This window comes from Moschus berezovskii, chromosome 19 (genome assembly GCF_049115385.1).
Source record: "Moschus berezovskii isolate FMDL1 chromosome 19, NW_MosBer_1.0, whole genome shotgun sequence".
Taxonomy (NCBI): domain Eukaryota; kingdom Metazoa; phylum Chordata; class Mammalia; order Artiodactyla; family Moschidae; genus Moschus; species Moschus berezovskii.
Genome location: NC_142478.1, coordinates 75808688 through 75821093, shown reverse-complemented (window position 1 = coordinate 75821093; position 12406 = coordinate 75808688).

The following is a 12406-nucleotide window of genomic DNA, read 5'->3' as shown; positions in this document are numbered from 1 at the left end:
GCTGATTCAGGCCACGAGAAGAGCACCGAGTGTCCACCGCCCCAAGCTGGCTGCTGGTTTGCCAGGGCTCTCCTGGCCCTCATCCAAGGGTGGCAGGCCAGCCACAGGGCAATGGCGCACCGGTCCCTCACGGCTCACAGCCCTTCCCATCCCCACCCAGAGTGGTCAGGGCAGGGCGGACCCTGGGGCCTGGGCTGGCAGGAGCAATGGGAGATGAGCAGCCCTCTCGGGTGCTGGGTTCAGGCTGGGCCACTCCCAGGGGTCACTTCTCCACCAGCCACAAGCTTGGGGCCTGGGAAGGACAGGGTGGCTTGCCTGCGGGCCTCTGGGGGCCGAGGGGCCCAGGGACCGCCCCGTGCTGCCGCCAACCTTCAGGGCTGGTCCTGGTCCCCAGACGTGAGCACCCGCCCCCATCTGTCTGGTGCCCGGGACTCTGCACAGTAGTTGGAAGAAACATTAGGATAATCCTTGAATTAGTTCTGAAATAATAGAAACAGCAGAACGTTCAGCAGCTGGTGGTGGACCGACGTCCATGGAGACCAAGAACATGTCAGGAGCGCCTTTACAGGAAGGAAGCGTCTATTGGCTGGTAAGCTGGGCCCCAGGGCTGCAGGGTGGCTGCCCTCCACAGGCGGGGTAACCTGGTCCCACCTTGGCCCCCACAGAGCCTCTCTGCCCCAACGCGCCGTCTTGAGGGTACCCTGGAGCCCTGCACGCCCAGCCCAGCCTGTACTTTTCATCGTGGGCAGGGACAGCAGCATTCCAGATGCAGCCCTCCCCACGTGGCCAAGCTGGAACCCTGAGGGGGCCGTAGTTCCCCCATGACTGCCCACCCAGTGCCCAGACACATAGCGCCATGGGGCCTTCCTGCCAGCACCCTCTGTTCACATCAACACTCAATTCTGACATTACCTCCTCCTCCAGGAAGCCCTCTAGTATCCCCCCAGGCTGATCCCTCCCTAGCCAGGTGGTCGTGGAAGTCTTGGAAGGCACCCACAGGGCCCAAACCTAAGGGTCCAGGAGGTCCAGACGTGGGGCCTGGGCCGGGGCAGGTCAGCACACCTCACTGGCCCTCGGTTTCCCTCCTGTCACGAGGAATGAGTGAACCCCCACAACAGGGTCCCTGTGGCTAATGGAACTGCTATGATGGGGGCCCAGGCCGCGCCAGCACCAGAAGGACTCCTGGGCCGCTGAGACGGCTGCAGCCCCCCACAGAGGGCGGGCGGCCCATTCTGGCCACAGCGTCCGCGAGCTGTCCCTGCAGCGGACACCCCCCAACCCCACAGGGGTTGTCTTCCGGGCATTCAGAGCTCACATTTGGATTCCCAGGCTGTGCAGGCCATGGTGGGGCTGCTGGGGCCGCGGCTGGAGCACCCACCGAGCGTCCCTTTCTTCCTGCAGCCAATGGCACCCCGGGCTGGGCAACAGGAAGCAGACGGACGCCCAGCCTGCAGCCACCGTGGGAGGTCTGGGATCCTTCATGCAGGCACTTCCCAGGCTGAGAGCTTGGGGCTGGCAGGGGTGCAACTGGACTTTGGGCATCCACCCCTTCGGCTGTCTGGGACGGGCAAGGGCAGGCCAGTTGTGCGGTCTGGCCTGCAGAAGCCCCCCAGGGAAAGCCCGGTGGCCCGCCCAGGAGAGGCCTGGACCCCCAGCCCCTGCTCTGTGGGGAGCGCTAATTAAACCTGCCACTAACAACTCAGGGGGCAGGAGGCTCTGATCTGTTGTCACGAAGGACTGTACAGAGATTTGTGGGCCATAACAGAGCATCCATCTCGGGCAGGGAGGACAGGGAGGCGGACCCTCCCCTCCAACGCGAGCCTCGGCTGCGGGGGCCCTCAACGGGGACGGAGGAGCAGTGATGTGAAGCACGCAGGGTGACAAAGGCTGGGCAGGGGAAACGAGGCCAGCCCCCCGGGAGGGTCTGGGGACGGGAGCCAGTGACCTCAGGTCAGGGGCTGCGTGAGGCACACTATTATTTGTGAAAAATGATGGAACAGAGACAGTGGGGTGGATGTGGGGTGTGGGGCTCCCAGGACGCAGTTGCTGTGCTGAGTCGGGGCTGTCTCCGGGCCTCAGGAGCTTGGTGCAGGGGGGCCGCCTCGGGACCACCGGGTCCTCTGAAAACCAAGGGGGGCTTCATGGCTGAGCCCCCCAAGGGGCCCCTCTGCCCCCCAGGAGCAGCTGCAGCCACAGCTGGCCACCTCCAGGCTCTCACCCACCCCCGTTCCTGACTCCCGTCCCTCCCACCCCAGGGCCCCTGTCCTGTCTCCCTTCTGCCAGCACCCCGAGCAGGGCCAAGGGTCCCTTCACACATACCTGTCCACCTGCTCGCCATCCACACACACCCTCCACTCTTCCCTAAACAGGCCCCGCCGCCAGGGCCAGGGAGGGCACCCAAGGCTCTCGTGTCACCAGGACACACACAGCCTTCCAGCCCTGGGCCCTCCAGCCACGGACTCCCAGGCCGGCAGGGGCACAAACCGGCCCCGAGGCCACGTCCTGGGCCAAGCCTGACTCAGAGTGACCACCCAGGCCAGAGCGGGGGTGCTGCCTTGCCCACGCCCATGCCCACTGCTAGGTCCAGGCTGTTTGGGGGGCCCGGCTGGGGACCCACCTGGTCTGCTGGGGACAGACACACCCAAGGGGCAAGATGGCCCCCACCCCGCTCTCCCCACACAGGTGAACTGGGCCCAATGACGTTTGCGGGTCTCCCGCCCATTAGACGCAGTCTGTGAAAACCAACCCCAATTAACACCACACAGCAGCACCCAGTGCTGCGCTCCAGAAATAGGACGTGCGCCCGGGTGAGAGCTTCAGGAAGCGGGGGGCGCCCGGCGCCCACGTCCCTGCAGCGGCGTCTCCGCTAGCTGCTGTGTCCTCGCGCCTGTGCTGGGCGCCCGGCAGCCAGTGCAGCATCCGGCCCCCAGCGGTCTCCACCCCATGAGTCCTATCGATGCTCCAAGACCCAGATCAGAGGCCGTCTCCTCCTAGAAGCTGGCCCTGACTGCACCCACCAGCCCGAGTCTGAGCCCTCATCTGCCTGTGGACAGAGCCCTAGCTGTGTTAAGTCTGGACTCAACCTGACCCTTCATGGCCGGGGGCGACCCAGCCTCCCACCTGTGATGACCCAGCATTGGGCCTGGGCTGCCTCCTGCCCCGCCCCCGCCAGATGGCCTTTCTTGCTCTGGAGAGGGGGCGTGGGAGCAGCCGTGATGCCTGAGCAGCGCTGCCTTCCTGGGACCACGGGGCAAACTGAGGTGGAGCGGAGACCCCAGGATGGACAGTGCCGTGCAGGGGACCTCGGCCTCTACCAGCCACGTGACCTGCCGCCTGCCTGGTCATGGAGGGTCTGTCTCCTGCAGCCTGGCTGGGGCGCGGGCTCACCTGTCACCTGTAGCCCATGAGGGTGGGCAGGGTCTCCCCGGGGAGCCCGGTGAGGGGTGCTGGGCTGGGCAGGGCTCGGCTGAGGGCAGAAGGAGGGGACTGGGCGCCCCTGGAAGGATGAGTCTGAAGGGCCTGCCCATCCCGCAGCCTCTGGGGTCCCCAGGCCCCACAGTGGGCAGCTGTCTTTCCCAAGCCATCCCGTTTCCCAGCTTGGCCCACAAGCTAGAGACTCCACGATTCAGCGTTCAACTTGCAAAGTCGGCCAAATGGCACTGCTGAGAGGACAGGCTCGCGTCGGGGTGCAGGGACCTGAATTCGGGGCACCCAGATCTGCCTCAGCTGCAGGTGAGGGTGCAGGAATTGGGGCTCAGGGGACGCCCCGTCGGCCCAGCCCCTGCCTACTCAGAGCCGAGCCCACAGAATGCTGTGAGCAGGGAGGCAGCCAGAGAGGAGGGTGCAGTGGCCCCTGCTGCAGGCCCAGAGCCTGGGGAAGGCCCAGTCCTTCCCTGGGCCCTGGTGCGGGGCCGGGGTGGGGGTCTTACTCTGTGGGCCTCACAGACTCCCCCGCCCCAGTCAGGACCCCCTAACCCCAGCCAGGACCCCCCACCCCAGCCAAGACCTCCCCACCCCAGCCAGGACCCCCACCCCAGCCAGGATCCAGCGGCCATGCTCTGCGTGTGGGCCCTCAGTCCTGAGAACAGCAGCTCATCACCCCTTCCAGGTCCCCGCAGGGACTCAGAGCTGGCAGGGTGGGTCCAAGTGGTCAGAGAGCTGGCACCTCGTCAAGCCTGAGCTGGGCACACGCGGGGTGGCCTGTGGGCAGCGTGGGAGCTTTGGAGTCAGACGTCTCCTCGGAACAGGCTGCAGGCACGCAGTAAGGAGCAGGCTGAGGACGGGCCTTGCCGTAACTGCGCCCACAGGCCTCTCAGAGCCCTGGACCCCTCCCACTGGAGGGCGATGGCGGGCGGAGGGGCTGGGGCAGAACCCTGCTGAGGCCACTGCTTCCCCAGAGTGTCCCTATCACAGCAAGGCCATGACCTCCACGGTCTTCCCTGTGGCACCAGGGAGGGCACGGGCCAGGCTGGACGCTGTGGCCAGCTGTTCATTAACCAGGAGACCCGCCAGTGATGGCTGTTTGTGGCCGGCTGCCAAGTGTGCCGCCCAGAGGGAGCTGAGCAGGGACGCCGCACCCAGGAGAGCCTTGAGCCCACCAGCGCTTTCCCAGTGACACCACATGCGCAGTGGGGGTCCCTGGGCCCAGAAGGCCCCGGCGCTCCTGTGTCCCAGTCGAGGGCACTGTGCCAAGCACCCACCCCCTGTGCCCCCGGCTGGAGGCTGGGCCCCCAGACAGCGCTCGGGCCCGGCAGGCGGGGCAACAAGTGGGCTCCTGGGGGACAGCTCCCGCACCCCGACCCCCAGCATGGTCACCACCACATGTGCTGTCCACCTGCCGACCCAGAGCCCCGAGGGCGCCCCTCCCCACTCTCCCCTCTGTTTGGGCCTTCTCCTTGACATGTCCATGTAGGTGCCTCGGTGCCCATTCTGTCAACATCAGCACGATCTTTGCTCACTGGAGCCTGGCACTGCCGAGAGGCCGCTGCGGCCCGAATAGCTCCTGGTCCCTGGGCACCAGAGGATCATGGGCCCCAGGGTGGGGGCTGCCTGGGGCCGGGGGAGCTGCCCCGGCCTCCCCCGCTCAGGCCGCTGGGCCGAGCTGGCATGGCTGGTTATCACCGCAAGGCGGCAGGACAGGAGAGGCCAGGTGCTCTGTCTGGCAGGAGCACGGTGGCAGGGAGGTGGCTGCGGTGGGGAGGGTCTGGCAGGCTGCGGACCCAGAGGCCGCCCCACCAGGCCGGGCCTCGTTTTTCCCTTCTATGAAATGGGGTGGTAGGGAGACCTCCTTGGGGAGTCCCCAAAGGGCCCCTGTCCTGGGTTCCTCCACTCAGCGGTGGATGCTCTCCAGGGACTGCACGGCGCGGGCCAGGTCTGCGAGGAGCCTCTCAACATGCACGCAGACTCTCACGCACGCACAGCACGCACGGCGCCTGCATGTCCCCCACCCTCCAGCGCACCACCTTCTTGCACAGTCGCGTGTCTGGGGCTCCTCTCTTCCACCCTAAGGCCCCATCTGTCGCCCCGCAGCCCTTGGCCACCCCTGGCAGATGGGCTGCCTGGGCCTGACCATGAGACCCTGGGCACAGCCCACAAGTCCACCAGGCGCCATGGGCTCTGGACCCTCACTCGTGCTCAGCCCTGGGCCGTGGTGACGGTCGGAGGGGCCCCCCGGTAGCCTGACCCCCATTTGCGTGGTGTTAACACTACAAGCTGCTGCGGAACCCCAGGCAGATCCCTGCCCCCAAGGGCAGGCACTGCAGGGACGACGGGGCATGGTGGAGGGGGGCCTGGGCTGGGAGGCCCACCAGCCTCCGTCCCCAGCTGGAGCCTCCCAAGGACTCAGGGCTTCTCTGGAGATGGGCCCAGAGCAGGTGTAGAGGCAGCAGGAGACCTCGAGTGTGTGCGCACGTCCTGTTCTCAGAGGTCCGTGGTCTGCCACGGCCACGCTCCCAAACCCAGTGAGTGTGTTCTGAACGCCTGCCCTGTGTCCATGCCCCTGCGGGAGGCTGGTACAGGTCTGTGGAGCTGAGCGCGCTGGGGTGTGGCCTTGCACCCCCACTGCACGCCCTCTGGACACAAGCTCCATCCTCATCTGGCCTCTGCGCATAGCCCACGGCCTCGGGGGGCCTCCCCACCTCCCCAGGACGGGGCCCAGAGGCCTCGGCCCATGGGACGTGGACCCGGGGGCTCTGAGACGCCTCAGGGTCACGGGTGCAGCCGCAACAACATGGCTGGGCCCGGAAGGCACCCTCTGTCCATCCTCAGCCTCGGGCCCCGCAGGGCCCGTCCTCACACAAGGAGCTGCAGGGAGGTTGGATCCGCAAAACAGCCACCCCAGGGAGCCGCTCAGACACGCTGACTGTAAACAGCTGTTAGTTTCTTGGAGAGCAAAATAAATTGTTTTAACAGCAGAGCCGTTATTCTTCTCTGTGCAGCTTGGGGCTCAGGGCCCTGGGAATTCCACACCCTGTTCCAGCTCGCGCCCTGGTCCCACCCCTGACAACGAGGCAGCTCAGCCAGCCCGGATTCTGGGTGAGCCCGTCCGGCCTGGGCTGCTTCCCGATTCTCCACCTGCTGCAGGGTCACTGTCGGGAGCACCACCTCCTCCCCTCCACCTGCACCCCACCCACCACCGCAGCGCTGGGGCCTCTGCGCAGGCCCTGCCTTGGGGACCACACCACTAGGCACCCCCCCTGGGACACTGTGAGCTGAGGTTGCGCCGGGGCCACGGCTGCCCTAGGGCCCCAGGCAGGCAAGCAGCTGCTGCGGGCTGGTGATCACTGCCGCAGCCATGCACCCGCCCATGGCTCCTGCGGTCCCCGCTCAAGGCTCACAGCTGGTTCTGTGTGTGTGTGTCAGGGAACACAGTGCATGAGAGGCACGCCTGTGTGCACATGGGGTCGCGGGGTTGGCCCGCCTGGGAGGGAGTCCGGCCTCAGTCTTGACTGGAACCCCCCATCCCCCCAGACCCTGCATGGCACCCTGGCCTTCAGGCACTCGGAGCACTCTTCCAGGGCGTGGCCATGAAATGCCGGCCAGCCAGTGACCCCTCTCCAGGCCGGCCACCAATACACGGTCCCCCATGGGAGGGTTGTGCCCTCATCACCCCGCTCTGGAAAGTGCCCTTGGGTGGTGCCCTGGGCTGGGCAGAGAGTGCTGGCCGGGGATGGGTCTGTGCAGAGTGCAGCCGTCTCAGAGCCATGGACAGAACAGCAGCTCAGCCCACCTGCCCGCCCTCTGCGACCGAAAAACATCATCGGGCCAACCATGCACTCAGCACCTGCTCGCAGTGTGGTGGCCTTGGTGAAGACAGGAAATCCATACTGGGGTGAGCGATGCTTCCAGCAAGGTCAGACCTGCCGTGGGGGCGGGGAGGCGAACTGGGTCAGGTCAGGCTGCCCACCCTTACCATTCACAGGCTGGGCCCGCACCCTCGTGCCTCCTGAGGCTGACCTGGGCCGTCCCAGGCTCCAATGGCCCTTGGGGAACCCTGCGGTCAGGCCCTCACAAGTGGACAACAGGTCACAGGCACCATGCCACGGCCGCCCCAGGATGGGGGTGCTGGGACGGACCCTGGCAGCCTCCTTTCCCCCATCCTGCCCCCGCCCACTCCAGCACGGCAGAGCTTCAAAGGCCGCAGCTGGGTGCCCCCCAGTGCTGCCCGCCCGAGGGCACGGCTCATCCACACAGCTCGCGGTCACGGTGGATACCACCTGCACTACCCGAGGCTGTCGGTGCTGCTCAAAGTGCTCCTCTGGCCCCCAGACCCATTGGCCTAGAGTGTGGCCGGCAGGATTGGCATCCTGTGTCCCCCAGGGCACCCACCTGCCAGGTGTGAGATCAGGCTGTGTTGGGGCTCAGTGGTGTGCATGAGTGAATGAATGCGTGAGTGAATGAGTGAATGAGCGAATGAATGAATGTGTGAATGAATGAATGAATGAGCGAATGAATGAATGCGTGAGTGAATGAATGAATGAGTGAAAGAATGAATGAATGAATGAGCGAATGAATGAATGCGTGAGTGAATGAATGAATGAGTGAAAGAATGAATGAATGAATGAGCGAATGAATGAATGCGTGAGTGAATGAATGAATGAGTGAAAGAATGAATGAATGAATGAGCGAATGAATGAATGCGTGAGTGAATGAATGAATGAGTGAAAGAATGAATGAGTGAGTGAATGAATGAATGAGTGAATGAATGAATGCGTGAATGAATGAATGCGTGAGTGAGTGAATGAATGAGTGAGTGAATGAATGAATGAGTGAATGAGTGAATGAATGAATGCGTGCGCGAATGAATGAATGCGTGAGCGAATGAATGAGTGAATGAATGAATGAGTGAATGAATGAATGCGTGCGTGAATGAATGAATGCGTGAATGAATGAATGAATGAGTGAATGAATGAGTGAATGAATGAATGCGTGCGTGAATGAATGAATGCGTGAATGAATGAATGAATGAGTGAGTGAATGAGTGAGTGAGTGAATGAATGAGTGAGTGAGTGAATGAATGAATGCGTGAGCGAATGAATGAATGAGTGAATGAATGAATGAGTGAATGAATGAATGCGTGCGTGAATGAATGAATGAGTGAATGAATGAATGAGCGAATGAACGAATGAATGAATGTGTGAATGAATGCGCGCGTGAGCGAATGAACGCGCGCGCCAATGAACGCGTGAGAGAACGCTGAACGCGTGAGCGGACAGGAAGAAAGGACAAATCCCCGGGGGCCCTCCGGCCCCAGGTGGTGGCCAGAACTTGCGCTCAGGGCCCCACGCCCGGGGCCCCCGTGGAGGGCTCTGGGTTCAGCTCTGTTCGGGGCTCCTGTGGTGCCTGCCGCCCGCTACAGGGCGCCCGGGGCCTCCTGGGTCCACCCACTGCCGTGGGGGGCAGGATGTGTGGTGCGGCCTCTGCAGGGCAAAACCACGCTCACCAAGCATTCCCATCAGCATCTTTCCCACCCAAGAGTCCAGCCCGTCTGATGCAGTGGCCGTGGGCAGTTCTGGCCAATGGCCTGTGGACAGAGCGGCTGAGCACGTGGGGCTGGGAGCCAGGCCAGGGGCTCCCTCTCGCCCTCAGCCAGGGTCCAGCGAGGTCCCAGCTGGCGGCTGCCCGTCGGCCTGGGTGGGCAGATTATTTTGACCCGGGTGCCCCAGCAACAGCAGGTTTCATGTGAGCAGGAACCCTCTTCTGTTGCTTTACGGTTGGAGCTGTTTGTTACATCAGCATGTGGTGTCCATCTGACTGATACAGGGTCAAGCCCTGGACACAGAAACGGGAGACAAGCAGGGTCTGAGGCTGCCTGGGGAGGCGCGGATGTAACGCCCCCTCCTGGGCGAACGTCTGCAGGCCTGAAGCCCATGAGGCGGAATCTGACGGGCCGGCCGGCAACACAGGCATGCAGCCACAGCCCCTGGGCCTTGCCGGGTCAGTGAGGTCGGTCTCTCCCTCGAGAGCCAAGGCCCAATGGTCCGGCATGGCTGGCGCAGTGGGCCATGCACCCAGCTGTCCTGGGGCCTGAGTCATCCGGCCTCCAATCCCCTTCCCTCCCGCCCCAGGTCAGGCCCCGCCCCACTGCCCTGGCTGGGCTGTGGAGGGGTGGGGATCCTGGCGACCATCAGCCGCTGGTCACTCCTCCAGGCCAAGCCATCCCTCTTATCCCCTGCTGGGTCCTGAGCGCTCGAGCGGCCTGCCTGGCACACAGCAGGTGCTCACTAAGCAGCCTTGAGGGGGTACCTGGTCCCCCATTTTACGCAAGGAGACACCAAGGCTCAAGCCCCCTATCCCAGCCCTCGGGCCAGGCTTATCAGGGAGGCCCAAGACCCCATGGAGGGCATGTCGCCTGCAAACGCATGTTTTCATTAGCAAGAAATGAATAATTAATACCACGGCGCCTTTGAAACTGTTTTGGTTTTTATTTTAAATCTTTTTTCTTCTATGTATAGAAACAACACTTCCGTTAGATACCAAATTTATTCTTCCATAAGCACTATTTAATAGTTACTTATTCCACCCTAGGCTCCCTGGGGTGGCCTGACAGAGGCCGGTCAGCCCCCACCTGCCGCCCAGCCTCCTGAGCACACAGTAGGGCTGAGTGCAGAGGGCATAGGCAAGGGTGTACCCTTCCCGGAGCGCCCACCCCGGGTCCTCTCTCACCACCACCCCCGCAGGCCTGGGCTGGGGCGATGGGTGGGTGGACCCCAGGGCCAGGTGGCCTTGCAGAGTTCCAGGTGCAAGCGTGGTGCCCCTGGCAGAATAGCACGTGGCAGGCAGGCCCAGCGGGCCTTGGGGATGTGTGCCCCCGCTCCCTCCACTGCTGTGAAGCCGCCCTCCTCCACACACCGAGCTCTCGACAGAGCTGGCGGCCTGGACCATCAGCTCGACGAGTCGGGAGTCAGCGGGCGATGATTTCTCGGCTCTGGGAGTCCGTCTTCAAATGCCGTTATGAGACACGATTTCTTCAACTACAAGCCAGGGAGCATGCAATCAGTAGAACAGCCTCCGAAAGCACCTCCCCCGACCTGAGGCTCTGCTGGCCCAGGGCCACGATGCCCCGTGTGCCCACAGAGGGGTCAGAGGTGGACGTCATGGCCCCCACACCTCCGTCCTGCCACCCGTGGCTAGAGCGCAATGCAGAACAAAAGAATTGGGGTGTAGACATTTTTTTCCTTGTAAAACGTGGTCATTAATTTTTTAGAGTGTGCGATATTGTCCTCAAGAAAACACATGAAAAATGAGTCGTCTGCTCCTAATAAATATTTTCTAGATTAAGTATCTGTAACCCTATCAATTATTTATCTCCATATATGGAGAATACATAATTTGTAATAAAACGCAGAAAGGGTTTAATTTTTCTGCACAATATATGAAATTGAGTTTTTGACTAATACACGAATAAATTGACTCTAATCCCTCCCTGTCACAGTGTATGGCATTGTTTTAGGTATAAATCTCTTAACTTTATACATGTTTTCAAAAAATTAATCTCCAATATTTAAGGACCGGCATAAATCTCCATAATGGGGCATTTCAGCAGATTCCCATTTGTGAAGCCTGTCGTTTCCCATGCCCTGCGGCCATCGCCAGCACACGCCAAAGTCACACCAGGGCTCCCCAAACACTCGCAAAAGCTCACCATCAACAGAACACGTGCCAAGCTGGCTATAGGAGGCGCGGGCCAGCCCCACGCTGCCGCCCGAGGGCTCAGTGAGAGTCCAGGTGCCCGGTCTGGTCCCCGACAGCCAACCCGGAGGCCGGGCCACCCCTGCAGGCCCCGCACACGTGAGCAGGCGGCAGACGAAGAAGCAGGACTAACGCCTGTGGCCCCGAGGAGACAGGGGTCCCAGAGAGCCCACGGGGGTCAGCGGTGGGTGGGGGCGAGCCTGGTCACTCCAGCGTCAGGGTGCGGGGGGCCATCTGACTCCCCCGGGCTGGAGGGGGCATGCAGACGGGGCCGAGGAGCAGAACACACTCCCTGTCGGATGCTTCCATGGGGTTCCTCACCCTGAGGCACAGTTGGGGCCACCCGTCGGGAAGGCTCACCAAGGAGGGGCATAACACGGGGGGCCCGGGCACTCGGTCCTGGGGCCACATGGAGCCCGGCCGTTCTGGAAGACATCCCCAGGCCTGGGGGTTCGCAGCAGAGCCTGGGCTCCCGGCCCGCAGGACTCAGTATGGCGGTCCTATTGGCCCCAGGAATGGGCTGTAGGGCTGCGGGCCCCCAGGGCTCAGGCTCTGTCCAGGCGCCATCCACAGCCTGCTCCGCGGGAGGTTGCAGGAACCCCTTCCTCACAAGTGCCCAATCCTTGCAGAACCAGAGAGGCTGTCGCGTATTTGAAAACTGACATTCAAGCCCTCAAAATCAACAGCAGGACATCTGCCCTCCTGTTGCAGCAGGACACAGAAAGCCCAGGTGCCCGGCGGCAAAAGTCACGCAGCAGACACAGGCCAGACACGGACGGAGCAAGGCCGCCTGGCTCCAGTCACACGAGGTCCCTGGGGCCGTCAGAGCCGCAGAAGCAGGAAGCGGACTTGCCAGGCTGCAGCAGGGCCGCGTATGCAGTGGGCACAGGGTTTCGAGGTGACTGCTGATGGCCGCAGGATGGCCTGAGCATCAGCGCTGCTGAGCCATGCTCCTGAAAATGGTTCAAATGGCAAGCTTTGTGTCACATCTTACCACCTTAAGGGGCTCCCCTGGTGGCTCAGACAGTAAAGAATCTGCCTGCAGTGCAGGAGACCCAGGTTCGATCCCTGGGTCGGAAAGAGCCCCAGGAGGAGGGCAGGACTATCCACCCCAGTGTTCTCCCCTGGAGAATTCCATGGACAGAAGAGCCTGGCAGGCTGCAGTCCACAGGGTCTCAAATAGTCGGACACAACCGAGTGACTAACACACTTTACC